Source organism: Hemitrygon akajei, chromosome 23 (assembly GCF_048418815.1).
Source record: "Hemitrygon akajei chromosome 23, sHemAka1.3, whole genome shotgun sequence".
Taxonomy (NCBI): Eukaryota; Metazoa; Chordata; class Chondrichthyes; order Myliobatiformes; family Dasyatidae; genus Hemitrygon; species Hemitrygon akajei.
Genome location: NC_133146.1, coordinates 18782119 through 18788081, shown reverse-complemented (window position 1 = coordinate 18788081; position 5963 = coordinate 18782119). Strand labels below are relative to the sequence as shown.

Sequence of the window (5963 nt, the reverse complement as noted above, 5' to 3'; positions counted from 1 at the left end):
CCTGTCCCGTAAATCAGCGGCCCTCTACTTCCAACCCCTCCTTCCTCCTCCCCACTGTCCCCTCATCTCCCTCCCACACCTCCGCCCTCTCTCTTCTCCCTCCACTCCACATTTTGTCTCATCTCCCTCCCCCACCTCCTTTCCAACCCCTCCCTCCTCCTCCTTCCACTGTCTCATCTCCCTCCCCTCACCTCCCTTCCAACCCCTCCCTCCTCCTCCTTCCACCGTCTCCTCTCCCTCCGACCCTTCCTTCTCCTCCTTGTCTCTTCATCTCCCTCCGCACACATCTCTCCTCACCCTTCTTTGTCCCCACATCTCCTTTCCCAATCCTCTTTCTTCCCCTCCCCTTCTCGTCCTTCTGTTCGCTCCTTCTCCCTCCCATCCACCTTTCTTCCCCTCCTCCTCACCTTCTCCCTCCCACCCATCCTTCCTCCTCCTCCCTCTGTCCCCTTCCATCTCATTCCTACCTTACTACTCTCCTCCCTCTCCTACCCCTCGCTCTCCCTTCCCAACACCCCTTCTTCCTCTCTCCCTACCCCTTCCCTTCTGCTTCCTCTCTCTTCAGTGCCCGCCCTGTTCACACCTCTCATCCTCCCCACCGCTCCTTCCTCTCTCCCCTTTCATCTCCCTCCCTCTTCTGCCCTACCTCCCCTCTCCTCAGATCCTCTTCTTTCCCAATTTTCTCTCTCCCTGCCTCACTCTTCCGCTTTCCTCCCTCCCCTACCCCTTCTCCCACACCCTCTTCCTCCTCCTTTCCCTCCCTCTTCATATCCAACCTCGCTTTCTTTATCTCTTCGTCCCTTTGCTTCTCACGCTCCCTCCTTCCCCTCCCGCTCCCTGTCACCCCCCTCTCTCCTTCTCCCTGCATCACTGACACTGTCCTCCACTCGTTTTCCCCATTATCTCCACCTCACTAACTGGAAAGAGTTTTCAAATGTCCACAGATCAGAGCAACTGGAAATAGACCAACAATCTCCATCTCTCTGTCTCCCATCATCCACCCCCCCCCCCCACCACCACCACCACACTCCCTCCGCCTCCCATACTTCCTGGCCATCAGTTTCCTGGTTAATATTGCAAATCAAAGTTGCTGCAGATGCTGGAAATCTGTATTTTAAAAAAACCAGAGGATTTTGGGAATGTTCCGCAGGTCAGGCAGCATCTATGGAGTGGGAAACAGGGGGAATGAGGCCCTTTCTCAGAACACCTTTGAGGATCAGTTTCTCTGCCACCGCCCTCAGATTTCTGAACAGCAAAAGCATGAACACTACCTCACAATATTTTTATGGTCCCTTTCTGCGCTACTTATTTAATTTATTTTATATATATATATATCTTATTGTAATTTATAATTTTTTTAAGAATTGTAGATCACAATGTACTGTTGCTGCAAAACAACATATTTCATGGCAAATGCCAGTGAAATTAAACCAAATTCTAAACAGTAAAAATGTGAAAATGTTAATTTTCTTCATTTAGTTTTCCACTTCAGTTCCCTCTTTGGTCTTATCTTTGTCTCTGGGTCGGTCCACCATTCAATTGTTTTATGTACATGGTAACCTGAATTATATTAATATACTGTACCTTGAAAGGCAGAATGAAAGATGGACTCTTGACCTGACAATCTGTCTTGCCATCACCCTATTGTCTACCACTTTCTCTGTGTAATTTGTTTTGCGTCTTGTTATTGATTTTCCTTTGCCCCAATAATGTTTTGGGCAGGGTTCAATTCCTGCTACTGTCTGTAAGGAGTTAGTACTTTCTCCCTGTGACCTCATGGGTTTCCTTTCGGAGTTCTGGTTTCCTCCCACGTTCCAAAGTCATATGCTTCGGGTTAGTAAGTTGTGGGAATGCTATGTTGGTGCCGGGAGTGTGGTGGCACGTGCAGGCTGCCCCGTTGACGTAAATGACGCATTTCACTGTGTGTTTTGATGTACATGTAACAAATAACTAAATTACTTTAATTTATCTATTTATTGTGACGTGGCACAGAGTAGGTCCTTCCAGTCCTTTGAGCCACGCTGCCCAGCAACATCCGATTTTACAGTGACCAATTCATCCACTAGCCTGTAGGCCCTTGGACTGTGGGAGGAAGCCCATGCAGTCACGGGGAGAAAGTACAAATTCCTTACAGGCAGCAGCGGGAATTGAACCCAGGTCGCTGGTACTGTGACCACTATTCCACCCTTCTGCCCTAGTATACTGATGTGATGAAATGATCTGAATGGAAAGCATGCAAGACAAAGTTCTGCTCAGTACTTTGGTACTTGTGACAATAATAAACCGATTTACCTGTTTACCAGCCAGCAAAACCCTAATCACCGCCATTTAACCATGAGCACTTTGACCATGTCACACTACAATGGACTTCCTTTAATTCTAATTGTGTTCTTTCTTATATAATTTTATAGTATGTGTTTAATTTATGTTTTTATTGTGAAGTTTGTGTCTCTAATGCCATCTGGCAGTGATGTTCCTGCAATTTCTTTTTTTGCTTCACCTGTACACACATGTGCAGATGACAATAAAGTGAACTTTGAATACTTTTTGGAAACGTTCCTGCCTCACTGTTTCCTTAGTGAATCTCTATGCTTCTGCAATGGGGGCTATCTATGTAAACACGCCACACTCTAATTACCCCAGGCCACAGGTCACCTGTCACTGCCCAAGCACACACAGTACAGCCAGGTATCCCCATCAGCTTCCCACCATCCACCCCACTGCTGCACTACCAGGACTGCCAGGAAAATAGCAATGCACTGTAGTTTCACTCCATTATAGATAAAATGGATTTCTTCTGGCATCTAATCTGGGAATAAGGGGAGCTGTGATGTACAAGGCGTGTCATGCTGAAAAGTAATGTGTGGCCCTGGACTCCACCGAGGGAATGGGGAGAGGTGTGGTGCATTTGAATTGAATGGTAAGGGCTGGAGGTCTATTGGGATTGCGTCCTGTGGGAATGGATGAGCTCTGTTGGGATTGTGTCCATTGGAAATCAGTGGGAATGGATAGGGTCTATTGGGATTATGTCCTGTAGGAATAGGTGGGCTGTGTTGGGATTGTGTACCAGTGGAATGGATGGGGTCTGTTGGAATTGTCCACTGGAAGTCAATGGGAATAGATGAGGTGTATTTGGATTGTGTCCTGCAGGAAATGAACGGGAAAACATGTTCATTGAGATTGTTTCCAGTGAGAGAGAATGAGAAAGTCGATCTTGCTTGTGTCCATAGAAGTGATGGGGAAGGAAAATGGGGCAGCTCTCAGAAGGCTGCACCTTGGTATGATGTTCTCTGTTATTACTGAGTAGGATTGGGTTGGATGGCTCAGACATTGAGGAAATTTGACATAATATTGAAAGATAACTTCAGAACAACTGAAAGTGAATCTAATCCTATCGGTATGACTTGCTGCAAGTTCTACTTACAAAATTAATTCATGGAGCTGGGATGTTTGTAACAATGGCCAGGATATAGCCAGAAATCTTCTCACTGACTGCCTTGCCAAGTGCCTGAAGCTCATTGCAAATTTCTTCCTCATCCTCCACTATGCTTACCCTCGCCTTGGACTGAAGACAAGAGGAGCTTACCCAAGAAAAGCAAAACGAACTCTGCCCAGCCGCCAAGCTCCTGTTTCTTGTGTGTGTGTGTGTGTGTGTGTGTCGCTCTCTCTACCCAGTTCTTGTCAGACCAGGGTTGAAATTTGTTGTCTTCCTCTCTTTCTCTCTCTCTCTCTCCTATTTCTATGCAGCTCTTTTGTTTTCTCATTCTCTAACACTCTCTCACTCTTTCTGTCTCTCGTTGCCTCTCTCACTCTGCCTCTCTTGTTCTCTCTGTCTTTCTGTCTCTCTCTTTCTGTTCCCTTGCTTTCTCTTTTTTCCTTTCTCATACACACTGTCTCCTTTCTCACTCTCTCTCTCATTCACTTTTTGCTTCTCTTTCTCTTTCATTTTTTCTCTTCTCTGCATCCCTCCCTGCTACCCACTCTCTTGACGCCATGTGGTAAGACTTAAGTCCAGAGTGGTGGAAGGGAAAGGCTGAAAGTCTGCTGAAAACCACAGCCTTTGGTTAGTCCACACTGTGCTGGGTGCTGGTTTCCAGTCTCCACATTACAAAGAGGTTCCTGAGGCACCAACGAGGATGAAGAAACCCTCGCTGTGCAGAGAGTGAGCTACGCTTCAGAGGAACTGAGCCTCCTCGGGTCATTTTTGCTGGGGTCCTTACGGTTTTGTCAGATTGATTTGTTAAATGTAGGGAGGGTTCTTCCATGTGCGAGGGAAGTTCAGGGTCTAGTTTAAGAAGAGTGGATATGAATTCAGACAGGGACGGCAAGAGGAGGTTCGTGACAATGAATGGAATTCACTCCACCACCCATAGCTCAGATGAATGTCACAGCTGTGTCCAAAGAGAACACATGTGGAGAAATAAAAACACATGGGAGGGAGGGGAACAGACATGGCGATGTGGAAACAGGAAGGGAAACATATGGGAGCGAGGGGAACACGTGGGAGGGAGGAGAACATGTGGGAGGGAGGGGAACACGTGGGAGGGAGATATTCATGAGAGGTACAGAAGTTGAAACTCCCATATCACCAGGTTCAGGAACAGTTACTTCTCTGCAACCACTAGGTTCTTGAACCAATCTGCACAACCCTAACTCTACCCCAGCTACAGAGCACTACAGACCACCTCTCGCAATACTAAAGGCTTGCTTCCAACCGTTTTTTAATGATCCCTTACTTCGCTCAGTAGTTTTCTTCACCATCTGGAACAATTTATGTAAATTTTATACATAAATATGCAGTAGCGTAGACGCTAGCATAATGCTTTGCAGAATTGCGATTGGGGTTTGTACATTCTCCTGGCTACTGTGGTTTTCCTTTGAGTACTCCAAAGAGTACAGGTTAGGGTTAGTAAGTTATGGTTACTAGTGGTGCTGGAAGCGTGGTGACACATGTGGCTGCTCCCAGCACGACCTCAAACTGTTCCAATGTTGTGATGTATATGTGACAATAAAGCTCATCTTTAATGGGTTTTCTGTGTGTCTGTAATGATGTTCCTGTGATGTTGCTGCAAGCAAACTTTTCATTGTGCGTGTACGACATTGTAATTCCGCACATAACAGTAAACCCAACCGCCTTGAAGTAGAGAATGTGGTTAGAGAAGCATGGGGGTTACTGTCCTTTATTAGTCAGTGCACTGGATATGCAGGCAGGGAAGTTTAGCTCCAACTTTGAAACATTGATCAGACCTCTGAGCTGGAGCAGCTCATTTAAGAGGGCAGACTGGAGAGGCTAGGTCTGTTCTCCCTGGAACAGAGGAGTTTAAGAGGGGACATAAAGTGATGTGGAGTATTGATAGAACAGGCTGCAGAAATGAATCCCCGTATCAGAGGCAGACATACCAATAGGATGAAGATTTAGGGTAAAGAGGAAGAGATTCAGAGGGAGACTGCAGAAGCTGCAAATCTGGAACAGCATGCAGAATTCTGGAGGAACTTAAAGGGCCAGGCAGCATCTGTGGAGGAAAATGGACAACCTAGAGGAAGGGTCTTAACGCAAAATATTCACTATCATTTCCCTCTGTAGATGCTGCCTGACCGCTGAGTTCTTCCAACGTTCTGTGTGTTGCTCCGGAGGTTCAGAAGGGATCATAGGGGGTATTGTTCACCTGAGTGTTGTGAGTACTTGGAACACACTGCTGGAGAGAGCAGTGGGGGCAGAGTGATGGCCAACACAGAGAAGTGTCTACACGAGCAGCAGAGGAAGCATCCTGTCCTGAATGGATCCCCAGTGTGGTGGTTTCTTTCGAACTTATAGTCTTTTATCATCTTTGGACTATTTTTACTGTGCCCATGGTCTGTTTTTTTTTTAATCAGTTATGGCATTGTCTGCACTGTTGTAACTATATGTTAACTATAACTATATGTAACTATATGGTTTTGTGCAGGTCTTGTAGCTTTAGTTT

At 46.3% G+C, this 5963-nt stretch overlaps 1 long non-coding RNA gene across 1 annotated transcript in view; it reads left to right on the top strand.

Annotated features, from left to right (window-relative positions):
- LOC140715210 (uncharacterized) overlaps positions 1-5963 on the top strand; it is a 42327-nt gene that overhangs the window by 918 nt on the left and 35446 nt on the right. The gene's annotated exons all lie outside the window — the stretch shown is intronic.